Consider the following 15,755-nt stretch of genomic DNA (forward strand, 5'->3'; position numbering starts at 1 on the left):
CAAATCAGCACTAAATGCAGGGCCAAATGAATCGGCTTTATCCAATGAAACAAACCACGCTGGCAGCCTTGCCGGGAAAGCAGCGATTAGGTGAAAGCCTATGCTTTCAGCCATAAATAGGGGCTAATGTAATCAGTCAGAGTACGGAGAGAGAAATAAAAGGACTTTATGCTGCTGGTAGATATCATGAATTTGAAAGCCTGTACGTTACTGTGTGCCTGAGATCAGTGGGGGACGCAGAATATATCAGCACAGGCAGCCAGCGAGTCTGTATTCGGCTTCATGTGATGCAATCTTTAAAGGAACATTTTCTTTCTATATAAGTATGGCACTTTGTAGTACGTTTGAAAGCCGATGCGATATCTGTAACGTTTATGTATTTTTCGGAGAACGGTGTATGTCATGCCATGAAATTATTACCGCTCATGTCTAGTTTTAGTTTTACATCTTATTTTTATTTTATATTTATTATTTTTGGGTTTCATATACATTTTGAAATAGCTCTTTATAGGTTATCTGATCAGTTGAAGGAATCCCCCCTGTGTCTCCTAATGGATACATATCTTCCTTTTCTCTGCAAACATACTTGCCTACTTTTGAAAACTAGTTTCAGGGAGATTATAGTCGGTAGTAGAATTTTGCACAGCGCCCCACTGAGGGGCCGTGTCATGCTCCACCCAAAGGGCGTGTCTAGTTCCGTATATGGATTGTGAAAAGAGATTGTGACGTGGCACCTAGAGGTGTGGGTGTGTACTGCTACATCCGAGAGGAATCTTTTATAATGACTTATATACAAATGTAGAGGAGCCCAAAGCAGTTGGTAAGAGCTACCATACTTGCTAAAGAAAGGTAAAATATAAAAAGGTGTGCCAGCGCTAGCTGTTCCAATAATGTAGACAAGACGGTTCTCATAAAATGAATAATGTTTAATTAATATCACAAATAAGGAACATCTATCACAAAACAGAAGCAAAAATAATAAGGTAAATCAAAAAATTGAGCAATATAATAAAAGATATATCGTGTATGAGGTAGAAGGAATATGGTTATATATTACCACCCGTATTTTCTCCTGGATAGGTTTGTATGTCCAGAGAGCGGTGACCCTGAGTGTCCAAGGGTGCCCTATATTTTCAATGGCTCAAGCCTCCCTATTTGGCATATGGGGGGTTATTCTAGTCCATTCTTTCTGACAAAATCCTTCTTAGATGGACAAAACCATGTGCACTGCGGGTGGGGCAGATGTAACTTGTGCAGAGAGAATTAGATTTGGGTGGGGTTTTTCTTCAAAGTGAGATCTATATTGAAGTGTAAAATCATGCAGTCAGTATTTTCCCTGCACAGAAACAAAATAACTCACCCAAATCTAATTCTCTCTGCACATGTTACATCTGCCCCCCTGCAGTGCACATGGTTTTGTCCATCTAAGAAGATTTTGTCAGAAAGAATGAACTAGAATAAACCCCATGGTCTCCTTTGATGACTGGATATTAGGAATAATGCAGATATCCCAAGCCTTGTGGTCCAGATAAGTAGGAGTTGTATACCGTCGGTGGGAGAGTGGACTGGTCAAACTGGATGGATTGATGGCTATCCAAAAACAATTGGTCTTAGCTCAACGTGTTTCCCCGGATAATACGTGTCCGGCTTCCTCAGGAGCTCCTGAATAAGATCAGAATAAGGTCCATTAACCAATCAGATTGTCACACCTTGGTGGTGGATGGTAAAAAAATGCAGATATTCATGTTATTTGAAGTGTGGCTTATAGACAGGAAAGGAGGACCAATATTAGGTCAACAGACGTTGTGTCGACTACTGAAGGTTGACATGGCTTAGGTCGACACATGCAATAGGTTGACATGGCGAAGGTTGATGGGGTTTGAAGTACGACACAAGTATTAGTCAAAAGGTAGACATGAATTTTTAACTTTTTCCTAGTCGACATGTGCCGACAGGCAGTATTTCATGCCATGGGAGAATAAACTAGTGTGCCCAGTGCAGCAAGCCATGCGTACACTGATACGGGTCCATATTGACGTTCATTCAACAACTGGATAAAAGAACGTGTCATCCTTTTGAATGTCGACCTACGCCCTGACGACCTTTAGTGGTCGACCTAATGTTTGTCGACTCTATGACCCATACCCTTATAATTCTGTGGTATTTTATTACATTTTGTTCACAGGTTTCATTAAACTGCTTTCAGTTACCTGGATTTGTAAACAAAAGAAAATAAATTCCAAATAGCAGAAATAAAATAACCAACTAAATAAGCAATTAAACATTGCTCTAACATAATAAAACCACCAGGGTACTTGTACACATTACAAGTCACTTCTCTCTGTATTACCTCTTTTCTTTTCCAGTATTAACTTTTGGAAGCTACCATTATTGCCAGGGGTGTCCACAGGCTAAGTCTATCACAGCAGAATGCTTCCTTCCTTTTCTTGTAATGACTAAAATTATACCTTTTGTTCCTTATGAACAATTACAATCACGCTCTCCCAGTTGTAGTTATCCCAGCATTTATAATATGACCCCCCCCCCCCCCGACATCTTGTGTTCCAGAAAGTAAATCGTTGTTAAACAAAACAGTGTCTCCTGGCTAGTGCCATAGAATTACATTATCGGCCATTTTCTTGAAGACCAAAAACTAACGGGCATTAGGGATAGGGAAGTAATACTCAGTTCGGCCTCCTGTGGATACAGGGGAATTATTATGCTTCCTTAATATTTGGTAAGTTGCCGTTGTATTAGTGATTTATGTTGATAACTTGCCTGTGTATTATATATTCCGGGAGTTTGGTTCATGTAGTGACAGTGTTGTTGTCCCAGCATGCCGCAGGTATCGTATCACCTTATCTGCTGCCCAGTAGTGTGTCTCATGTGCCTCCATCAGCAGACGTTGCACTGAGTTACTAGAAATGAATGAGGAAAGTAATGATGGTTCTGTAAGGTGTGATACAGTAATAGATTGGGCTCCCTAGACATGCTGCCAGGGGTTTATATACCAAGGTATGTCATCTGAAGGCATGTAGTGTATTAAGCATTAAAGGTGTACACACAGGGTGCGATTTGGTCGCTAAGCGATTTTGGCTTAATATAGCTCAGCGACCATGTCGAGTGTACTCCGTGTCATCAATGACTGGCGATTTTGTCTGAAAATCGCTAGCTCCTGTGACCAGCGACTAGTATCGCCCTGTACATAGGGATGGCCATTGACTATCAATGATCCTAGAACATCGATGGTTGGGACCTAGTGCTTGATGTTTTGTTCATAGATAGGGGAGATGTGAATAATTTTATGCCATTGATGGATATCTATATAAAGTTTCTTCTGCGGGATGGGCTGCTCCCAGCGATGTGGTGGCCTGCCCCGTTCTGTGCATGCGTGGTTAAGTGAAAGCGGGAACTATTGATGGTTCCTGCTTTAAAAGCCATTCATGGGGGATGTGTCGATTGCCATTCCTACATGCACACACGCAACAACATGGGCGATATGGTTGCTTAGCGACCATTTAGCCAGAGATTCTGGCTAATCTCGCCCTGTGTGTACTGGGTTTATGGGAGGTATCCTACAGGGATGTGTTTAGCATCCTGGTACTATTCAGATGCCGGCATCACAACTACCTCTGGTAGAGCAGCACCGGAATCTCAACAACAAATCCTGGAGATAAATTTGCTGGAGAGTGGGGAGATTAGAGTTAGGTGCTTGCGTCGGGGGTTAGGTTTCGGTGGTGGGGTGCCGGGGGTTAGGAGAGAGTTAGGGTCAGACTTGGGGTGGGGGGGTTAGGTGGTGGGGGTTAGGGGAGGGTTAAGGTCAGGCTAGGGGGTTAGGTGGTCGGGGTTAGGGGCAGGCTGTTTAGACTATGGGGATGGAGGGTTAAGGGGGGTAGGAGGAGGGTAAATATGATTACCTTACCCCTGTCGGCATGTCCTCCGTGTTTGTATTCAGACTACTGGCACCCCCCCCCCCCCCCCCCCACCTAGCCGCCTTAATTTTTTTGGCCCCCAAAATTCAAGATGAACTAATATCATGATTTTAGCCTAATGGTCATTTTTGGGCTATCCAATTGTTGACCCATGTGTTATTGCGGGAAATTGAGTCATGTGTTATTGGGGATTTTGCTTCATGGCAACTGGATAGACATCGGTGAATCCATTAGTTGTGACCAATTGATCCCCCAAGGGCTCTTATTAATAAAACTGTAATATTCTATAGAAAATATTGGCATTTTTCAATGTATGTTTCTGTTTTCTGACACACACACACACACACACACACACACACACACACACACACACACACACACACACACACACACACACACACACACACACACACACACACACACACACACACACACACACACACACACACACACTACCTGTAGGATAGACTAAGTTAAAGAGACAAGAGACTTGTCCCACTGAGTAGGAGACGGGCCGGTGGTGTGCTCTTTTTTGATGCAAAAGGCATACGCATGTGCAAGGAGTTCCTTGGTTTTTCCTTTATGAGTAGACATAACGCTATTTAGAGATGTGCACCCACACATTGTCAGTTTCTGTTGCCAGCCAGATGTAGCAGGAGAGGGATCAAAAGATCCACCTCTTGTGAATATACCTCTATGGGCATAAAGCGGATTACACAATCAGGGGATGGTTACACCAACAATTCATGAAGTTATGCAGACAATGTAGGTTACAGCCGAGGAATAAAATGAAGGTCTAATTTATTCCATCATGTTAGCTATCACTTGTCCTGATTTACTGTGTGGGGTACATTTGTCTGCCAGGTAGCTGTGACAATGTAACTTACTGATAGAACCATTTCTTTATGTACATTGTGCTACAGTTCCATCAGCTTCTACGGATGGGGCTGGCTTCATCTTTGCAGGGCTGGTGTTTCTAACGCCAGCCCCGCCAGGGGGCACGCGCGCACGAGACGCTCGCGCGTCCCCTGGGCAACGGAGCCTGCCTCCCGTCCACGCCGTCTCCTCCGCCGTCGCCACCCATCGCCCTCACCGCCCCGAGTGCCCCCCTAACCCTGCCTATCTCCCTGAAGCAGAGACAGGCAGGGACACGCAGCGTCCCCACCGAGAGACTGGGATGCGTGTGCGTGTGGGACGCGTGTGCGTTTGAGACGCACGCGCATCCCAGTTCAGTGTAGCCCCTGCCGCCGGCGCTTACCAGCGGCAGGGGAGGGTCTGGCGAGCCCTGGCCAAGGATGGCAGGGGCTCCATCTGTACATGCCAGTTGTATAACCTTTGTTACATGCACATGGGCAGTATGACTGGCCAGTCCCTGAGCGCCCATACACGTGTGTTTATTAGCCTTACAAGGGGATCTAGATGTGTATTAGCCTAAAGGCAGGCATGCCAAACTATGGCCCTCCAGCTGTAGTGAAACTACAAGTCCCATCATGCCTTGCCACAGCTGGAGGGCCACTGTTTGGACATGCCTGGCCTAGGTCATCTGGAACCTTTAATCAGTCAATGCCACCGCCTGAAAAACCTTGGTTATTGATGTGTCAACACAGGTCTTCTTGCAGAGACCCCATGCCATAGATGTACTGCTGCAGTAGCCATGGAGTACTGTATATCGCTTACAGTGTGACATTAGGGTTACAGGATGACAGACCACATGATTTGTTCTATACAGACATCACATTGCTTTAATTCCTCTGAGCCTTTTTTAAAGAATTATCACTAATGAAAGTCTGAACGCTCTTATTTTCATGCAACAGGAGTTGCGGTTTGCAGCTAACGAGGCCTTATTATAATCAGGTGGTGCAAAGTCATTCTCATTACTGTAATCATAATGGAGTCCATTCAAGAAAACCTCTTCCAGAAATGTACAGCATAATGTGGGAGATGAGCTTAAACGTACAGTAGTCTTCAGACGTCTGCTTTGTATAGTGTCTATTATTCAATTAGGTTTGAGAACCCGTGCCCCCTTTTACTGAAGCCTGATGACCTTCTTAGTGGTTGCAGAAGTCTTTTGTGGATGCTGAAATTTCAGTAAAGAGTAGAGAAAATCAGGACGAAGCGAAACTTGGGGATTTTATGCTTCAGCTTTCATTTTTGTAGAACATAAAATAATGAGTTGTCTACAATGTGGGGAGGGGGGTCTTCTGCTGTGCAAGCGGCACTGTTATTTATTTTAGATGGTTCGGCTATAGACAGCTGAGATAACATCCTGTGATGCTAGTTTTGCAGTACTGTACTGTAGGGTTAAAGCAGTACTGGACAGGAGACAACTTTACGCTAGTACACTTATACCCCTTTTCACATCGTATGGTCCAGGTACTAAAAACCTGTCTTATAACTCGTGTCAAATTACCGAGTTGATCGACCCGGGTTTTAAACTTTGGTGCTTTCACACCGCACCTTGGGGCAGATGTATTAAGCTGGAACAAGAGATAAATGCAAGGGTGATAAGGAGAGATAAACGTCCAGCCAATCAGCTCCTTACTGCCATGTTACAGGCTGAGTTTGAAAAAAGTCAGTAAGGAGCTGATTGGCTGGACGTTTATCTCTCCTTATCACCCTTGCATTTATCTCTTGTTATCACATCTGCCCCCTTGACCCATATCAACACTTCACCAACCCAGCAATTACCTGGGTCTGAGCGGTGTGAAAGGGGTATTATGCTAGTAGTAGGGCCGGATTTAACCCTTTGCAGTCCAAATTCTTATTTGCAATTCAAACAGTCTAGTTTAAATTAATTGTCTTTTTTTTTTTAAATTCAAAAATGGTCTACATTGAATGTTGAACGATGTTAATGTTCTTATTTTAAAGTGGCTCACCATTGGATCTGCTACTAGCGCTAGGGCTGTTGAGCCTGATTAGATGTTGGACCTGAAAGGGTTAATTAAATCTAAGTCTGGCGGCAATCATTTGCAAGGCATAATCATGCCTTATAAATGATTGCCCATTTAAAAAAAATCTAATCATAGTTTGGCCGGTATCCCGTACAAAATCGCCCAGTGTGTATGGATCTTTAGTTACATCCTGAAAATGTTGAAAAGTGATGATTTTTCGACCGTCAAAAGGAATTGAATACCCACCACCAACTATAATGCTTTCCTATCTCCCAACTTTTTGCACACCGTCGTAAGGGGCTGCGCCCCCTTAATTTGTGAACATTTGTATATGAGAAAGATGGTTAGAATTGTATGAAAGATGCCTGTATTGCAACTTGAGTTATAGGTGAAATGTGTTAAATAGAGAGCATATGATGTGGAAGGGGGTGTGTATTGTTATGTTTAATTAAAAAGCGGTTACAGAGTAAGATGTACATTGATAGTGTGGATGGTACAGTGACATTTGTGGGTGTGGGGGGGCTGTGTGTGCAATAGTATAGTAGGGTGTTTCTGATACTGCTTTCACATTGCAGAAACGGTTATTGACCCTGTATTCTTAAATGGGACTTTAAAACGGGTCTGAACCTTAAGACCTTTCACATTGCAGGTGAAAACCGTTTTAAAAAGCATTTAATACCATTCACACATTCAACCTGTTTAACCCCCAAGGGACACGTTTCAAGCCATAGAAATAGAGCCATTCACACTGCCTAAAAAACGGCTTTGAAACGTGTAGGACTCTGCTTTTTAAACCTGTTGAAATACCAGTTAACTTTAACCGGTAAATCAACTCTGGCACCTTCACATTGCAGCCTTAAACATTTTAAAATGGAAAAAAAACGGCAATATACCGTTTTAAAAGTGCAGTGTGAAAGGGGTATGAGTCAGCGTCTCCCCACTGGCGGAGGTCACGACACAGGAAAACAGGAGGCTGGGTAGTGATAGGGGTGTGTGGGCATAAGGGGGACTAAAGAGGAGGGTGGGAGATACTGTGCAGCTTCTGCCAGTGGGTGAGGGTCCAGCGTGGCAGTGAATCGTGGGATGGGGGGGCGTGGGGGGTTGCAGTGAATCGCGGAAGGGTGGGTCGCGGGGTGTTGCAGCAATGACAGGAGGGGGGGTCAGGGGTGGGGAATCGCGGTAGGGGGGGTCGTGGGGGGCACCGTGAACTGCGGGAGGGGGGGCCCGCGGGGTTGGCGCGAATCGTGGGAGGGGGGGTCGCGGGGTGCCGCGAATTTCAGGAGGGGGGGGTGTGTCATGGGGTGGGGCCGCGAATCGCGGGAGTCACTGGGGGTGCCGCGAATTGCGGGGGGTGTGCTGCAAATCGCGGGAGGGGGGTCGCGGGGGTGCCGCGAATCGCCACAAGAAAAAATCAACACAGAAAGGTCAACACATGTAAATGTTGACATAAGTGTGGCACTTCATTGGTGTCCATGTCGACACATGAGAATGAATATGAAAACATTGAAAAAGTGAAAAATAAATCTTGTCAACCTTTTTCATTGTCGACCATAGCCATGTCAGTGTTTTGCATGTGCCATTTAATCGTGGGGATGCCGTGAATGGGGGGGGGGGGAGGGAGGTGCATACCCAACATGACCCTCTCCAGGAGGGTCACATTGCTCTGTTTCTGGACTTTCTTCTTAATTTATGGATTACCATCACCTGTGCTTAAACACCTTTCTTATTAATTACCCTGTTTAAAATGACAGGTGATGACAATCCTAAATTAAGATGGAAGTCCACAAACAGAGCATTCTGTCCCTCCTGGAGAGGGTCATGTTGGGAGGTATGGAGGTGTGGGGCGCTCACCTGGTGTGTCTGGTGAGTAGCTGTGTCTTTGCTGTGTAACATGGAGAGGCAGAGGGTGTCTGGCACTGTCTGTGGGCTCACTGGGCTGGTTCTCTGTCATGTGAGTCAGTCATGTGAGTCAGAGGCTCCACCCAGCGTTATATCTCCAGACACACTTTGAGTGACAGATGTAGCCAAATATATAAGAGATACAGCTATGAGAATGACCATGGCTATATAACAGTCTTTGCTTTTATTCAAGCGTTAGATTTATTTATGCTAGTTGTTACGCTTTGTCAGGAGGTTAAGTGAGCAGTCACAAGTGTCTCAGACAATGCATAAAATAGGCAGCGTCTCTCCCAGTCTTTCAGCTGCAGCACATTGCTCCTTTGTGAACTGGATGCAGAAACTACGTTTTTTATTAGAACAAGAGACTGGGCTGGGGTCTGCTCATAGTGGTAAGTGCTGTACCTCATGGGGTTAGTGCGTCTTTACTCTACTGTACACTTATGTGGCGGAGTAAATATTTCAAAATGAAAAGTGATAGAAGAAAGTAATTTAGGAGCCAGCAGTAACAGCCTGAAGAGCAAACATCTATTCCGGGAAGGGCTGAGATTTCGTTAATGTAACCTGGTTTTACCTGGATAAAGAAAACATCCTTAGCCAAAAAATTGCAAAAGTCACAGTAACTTGGCCGCAGCACACAGGGTATCGTTGAGCCAAACATATGGGTTATACAGATATAGAATTTACAAGCTTAACTGATCACGGACCAGTCCCGGTTAGTCTGAGTTGAATTTGTTTTTGTGGGGAAGAGGAATTAGGGGAATGCATGTGGATCATGGTTATCGGGGAAAGACACAGTGCGTGGTTCACAAATTATACTGTATATTTGGAAAAGTATTTACAGTTATTCAGTTTAAAAAGAAGCATTGGACTTATTTGCATTTCATTGGCACGGATATTTATCCATATGAATAACGATGAATTGCTTGTAATGCTCCACTTTGCGCTCAGAAAGATCCCAGAGCAAGAATCCAAGGTGGCAATCCTCAGTGTACTGAGAAACCAATATTGATAGTATCAGCTTATAGAGATTTACCGTATATACTCGAGTATAAGTCGACCCGAATATAAGCCGAGGCACCTAATTTGACAACAAAAAACCTGGGAAAACGTATTGACTCAAGTGGGACCCTCACTCGAGTATAAGCCGGGGGGGGGGGGGGGGGGGGGGCTTTTTCAGCATAAACAATGTTCTGAAAAAGTAGGCTTATACTCGAGTATATATGGTATATCAGAAATTGGGTTATTCATAGTGATGGGCAGATTTTTGAGTTAACGTGTGAGATAGTGGGCGCTATGTAATGGCCATGTTGGTTTTGTGTATATATATATTGTATTTAATTATTGCCACTCTAAAAGTATGGTGTTACTCGCTGGAATGTCTCTACTACTACTGAAGACCAATATGAAGATAAGTAATACCCCTTTCACATCGCAAATGCCACCGCCCGCACGAACGGCCCCTAGCCCCCCCCCCCCCCTGCACGCTGATTTCTCCACACGCATGTGATTGGATGTTCAGCATAAACATCCGTTTGCAGCCTTGCACGTCGAATCAAAATCATTCAGTGGTCTCCAACCATCGAATAATTTAGCAAGCGCTCTCAGACCTGAGACACCTCTCTAATGTCTTAGATCTGCGGCATCCCTGTACGGGGAGATGGTGGTCCGCTGACATCCGCTGGGGTCAGCTATCCGGACCCCCGTGTCATGGCTGCATTAGCATGGGATCGCCCAGCGTTTTCATAGGGACGGCCATGAAACTCTGGGTGTTCCCATGATTGCAACCCCTCGTCGCTGCCTCACGCCCCCACCTGCACTGCTAGGTGTGAACGGGCTGGCGAATAAGCAATTGGACGCCCCCGCTCGTACAAAGTGGCTGCACATGCACATCATTTTTTTTCCATTACACACTCACATCGCTCAGCCTGCCACCATCTAACCCCTCACCACACCCACACCAGCATGCCACCATCTAACCCCTCACCACACCCACACCAGCATGCCATCCTCTACCACCTCACACCCACACCAGCATGCCACCATCTAACCCCTCACCACACCCACACCAGCATGCCACCATCTAACCCCTCACCACACCCACACCAGCATGCCATCCTCTACCACCTCACACCCACACCAGCATGCCACCATCTAACCCCTCACCACACCCACACCAGCATGCCACCCTCTACCCCCTCACCACACCCACACCAGCATGCCACCCTCTACCTCCTCACACCCACACCACCAGTATGTCATCCTCTACCTCCTCACACCCACACCAGCATGCCACCATCTACCCCCTCACCACACCCACACCAGCATGCCATCCTCTACCCCCTCACCACACCCACACCAGCATGCCACCCTCTACCTCCTCACACCCACACCACCAGTATGTCATCCTCTACCTCCTCACACCCACACCAGCATGCCACCCTCTACCACCTCACACCCACACCAGCATGCCACCCTCTACCTCCTCACACCCACACCACCAGTATGCCATCCTCTACCACCTCACACCCACACCAGCATGCCACCCTCTACCCCCTCACCACACCCACACCAGCATGCCACCCTCTACCTCCTCACACCCACACCACCAGTATGTCATCCTCTACCTCCTCACACCCACACCAGCATGCCACCCTCTACCCCCTCACCACACCCACACCAGCATGCCACCCTCTACCTCCTCACACCCACACCACCAGTATGTCATCCTCTACCTCCTCACACCCACACCAGCATGCCACCATCTACCCCCTCACCACACCCACACCAGCATGCCATCCTCTACCCCCTCACCACACCCACACCAGCATGCCACCCTCTACCTCCTCACACCCACACCACCAGTATGTCATCCTCTACCTCCTCACACCCACACCAGCATGCCACCCTCTACCACCTCACACCCACACCAGCATGCCACCCTCTACCTCCTCACACCCACACCACCAGTATGCCATCCTCTACCACCTCACACCCACACCAGCATGCCACCCTCTACCCCCTCACCACACCCACACCAGCATGCCACCCTCTACCTCCTCACACCCACACCACCAGTATGTCATCCTCTACCTCCTCACACCCACACCAGCATGCCACCCTCTACCCCCTCACCACACCCACACCAGCATTGCACCCTCTACCTCCTCACACCCACACCACCAGTATGTCATCCTCTACCTCCTCACACCCACACCAGCATGCCACCATCTACCCCCTCACCACACCCACACCAGCATGCCATCCTCTACCCCCTCACCACACCCACACCAGCATGCCACCCTCTACCTCCTCACACCCACACCACCAGTATGTCATCCTCTACCTCCTCACACCCACACCACCAGTATGTCATCCTCTACCTCCTCACACCCACACCAGCATGCCACCCTCTACCTCCTCACACCCACACCAGCATGCCACCCTCTACCCCCTCACACCCACACCAGCATGCCACCCTCTACCCCCTCACACCCACACCACCAGTCTGTCATCCTCTACCTCCTCACACCCACACCAGCATGCCATCCTCTACCCCCTCACCACACCCACACCAGCATACCACCCTCTACCAGCTCACACCCACACCAGCATGCCACCCTCTACCCCCTCACCACACCCACACCAGCATGCCACCCTCTACCCCCTCACCACACCCACACCAGCATGCCACCCTCTACCCCCTCACCACACCCACACCAGCATGCCACCCTCTACCACCTCACACCAACACCAGCATGCCACCCTCTACCACCTCACACCCACACCACCAGTCTGTCATCCTCTACCTCCTCACACCCACACCAGCATGCCACCCTCTACCCCCTCACCACACCCACACCAGCATGCCACCCTCTACCACCTCACACCCACACCACCAGTATGTCATCCTCTACCTCCTCACACCCACACCAGCATGCCACCCTCTACTTCCTCACCACACCCACACCAGCATGCCACCCTCTACCCCCTCACCACACCCACACCAGCATGCCATCCTCTACCACCTCACACCCACACCAGCATGCCACCCTCTACCCCCTCACCACACCCACACCAGCATGCCACCCTCTACCTCCTCACACCCACACCATTTTTCAGCATAAACAATGTTCTGAAAAAGTAGGCTTATACTCGAGTATATATGGTATATCAGAAATTGGGTTATTCATAGTGATGGGCAGATTTTTGAGTTAACGTGTGAGATAGTGGGCGCTATGTAATGGCCATGTTGGTTTTGTGTATATATATATTGTATTTAATTATTGCCACTCTAAAAGTATGGTGTTACTCGCTGGAATGTCTCTACTACTACTGAAGACCAATATGAAGATAAGTAATACCCCTTTCACATCGCAAATGCCACCGCCCGCACGAACGGCCCCTAGCCCCCCCCCCCCCTGCACGCTGATTTCTCCACACGCATGTGATTGGATGTTCAGCATAAACATCCGTTTGCAGCCTTGCACGTCGAATCAAAATCATTCAGTGGTCTCCAACCATCGAATAATTTAGCAAGCGCTCTCAGACCTGAGACACCTCTCTAATGTCTTAGATCTGCGGCATCCCTGTACGGGGAGATGGTGGTCCGCTGACATCCGCTGGGGTCAGCTATCCGGACCCCCGTGTCATGGCTGCATTAGCATGGGATCGCCCAGCGTTTTCATAGGGACGGCCATGAAACTCTGGGTGTTCCCATGATTGCAACCCCTCGTCGCTGCCTCACGCCCCCACCTGCACTGCTAGGTGTGAACGGGCTGGCGAATAAGCAATTGGACGCCCCCGCTCGTACAAAGTGGCTGCACATGCACATCATTTTTTTTCCATTACACACTCACATCGCTCAGCCTGCCACCATCTAACCCCTCACCACACCCACACCAGCATGCCACCATCTAACCCCTCACCACACCCACACCAGCATGCCATCCTCTACCACCTCACACCCACACCAGCATGCCACCATCTAACCCCTCACCACACCCACACCAGCATGCCACCATCTAACCCCTCACCACACCCACACCAGCATGCCATCCTCTACCACCTCACACCCACACCAGCATGCCACCATCTAACCCCTCACCACACCCACACCAGCATGCCACCCTCTACCCCCTCACCACACCCACACCAGCATGCCACCCTCTACCTCCTCACACCCACACCACCAGTATGTCATCCTCTACCTCCTCACACCCACACCAGCATGCCACCATCTACCCCCTCACCACACCCACACCAGCATGCCATCCTCTACCCCCTCACCACACCCACACCAGCATGCCACCCTCTACCTCCTCACACCCACACCACCAGTATGTCATCCTCTACCTCCTCACACCCACACCAGCATGCCACCCTCTACCACCTCACACCCACACCAGCATGCCACCCTCTACCTCCTCACACCCACACCACCAGTATGCCATCCTCTACCACCTCACACCCACACCAGCATGCCACCCTCTACCCCCTCACCACACCCACACCAGCATGCCACCCTCTACCTCCTCACACCCACACCACCAGTATGTCATCCTCTACCTCCTCACACCCACACCAGCATGCCACCCTCTACCCCCTCACCACACCCACACCAGCATGCCACCCTCTACCTCCTCACCACACCCACACCAGCATGCCACCATCTAACCCCTCACCACACCCACACCAGCATGCCACCCTCTACCCCCTCACCACACCCACACCAGCATGCCACCCTCTACCTCCTCACACCCACACCAGCATGCCACCCTCTACCCCCTCACCACACCCACACCAGCATGCCATCCTCTACCCCCTCACCACACCCACACCAGCATGCCACCCTCTACCTCCTCACACCCACACCACCAGTATGTCATCCTCTACCTCCTCACACCCACACCAGCATGCCACCATCTACCCCCTCACCACACCCACACCAGCATGCCATCCTCTACCCCCTCACCACACCCACACCAGCATGCCACCCTCTACCTCCTCACACCCACACCACCAGTATGTCATCCTCTACCTCCTCACACCCACACCAGCATGCCACCCTCTACCACCTCACACCCACACCAGCATGCCACCCTCTACCTCCTCACACCCACACCACCAGTATGCCATCCTCTACCACCTCACACCCACACCAGCATGCCACCCTCTACCCCCTCACCACACCCACACCAGCATGCCACCCTCTACCTCCTCACACCCACACCACCAGTATGTCATCCTCTACCTCCTCACACCCACACCAGCATGCCACCCTCTACCCCCTCACCACACCCACACCAGCATGCCACCCTCTACCTCCTCACCACACCCACACCAGCATGCCACCATCTAACCCCTCACCACACCCACACCAGCATGCCACCCTCTACCCCCTCACCACACCCACACCAGCATGCCACCCTCTACCTCCTCACACCCACACCAGCATGCCACCCTCTACCCCCTCACCACACCCACACCAGCATGCCATCCTCTACCCCCTCACCACACCCACACCAGCATGCCACCCTCTACCTCCTCACACCCACACCACCAGTATGTCATCCTCTACCTCCTCACACCCACACCAGCATGCCACCATCTACCCCCTCACCACACCCACACCAGCATGCCATCCTCTACCCCCTCACCACACCCACACCAGCATGCCACCCTCTACCTCCTCACACCCACACCACCAGTATGTCATCCTCTACCTCCTCACACCCACACCAGCATGCCACCCTCTACCACCTCACACCCACACCAGCATGCCACCCTCTACCTCCTCACACCCACACCACCAGTATGCCATCCTCTACCACCTCACACCCACACCAGCATGCCACCCTCTACCCCCTCACCACACCCACACCAGCATGCCACCCTCTACCTCCTCACACCCACACCACCAGTATGTCATCCTCTACCTCCTCACACCCACACCAGCATGCCACCCTCTACCCCCTCACCACACCCACACCAGCATGCCACCCTCTACCTCCTCACACCCACACCACCAGTATGT

The 15,755-nt window shown here is 49.3% G+C and overlaps 1 protein-coding gene across 2 annotated transcripts in view; it reads left to right on the top strand.

The window, feature by feature from the left end:
* The first annotated feature begins 2,598 nt into the window (after window positions 1-2,598).
* CPQ (carboxypeptidase Q) overlaps window positions 2,599-15,755 on the top strand; it is a 435,363-nt gene continuing 422,206 nt past the window's right edge. Inside the window, exon 1 of one of the 2 annotated variants that reach the window (XM_083187007.1) lies at window positions 2,599-2,737. The gene's annotated coding sequence lies outside the window, so the exon portion shown is untranslated. Of the gene's footprint in view, window positions 2,738-2,822; window positions 2,846-15,755 lie in introns of those variants that run through there. The other variant, XM_083187008.1, reaches the window with a different exon arrangement.

Source organism: Crinia signifera, chromosome 5 (assembly GCF_055691185.1).
Source record: "Crinia signifera chromosome 5, ASM5569118v1, whole genome shotgun sequence".
Lineage (NCBI taxonomy): Eukaryota > Metazoa > Chordata > Amphibia > Anura > Myobatrachidae > Crinia > Crinia signifera.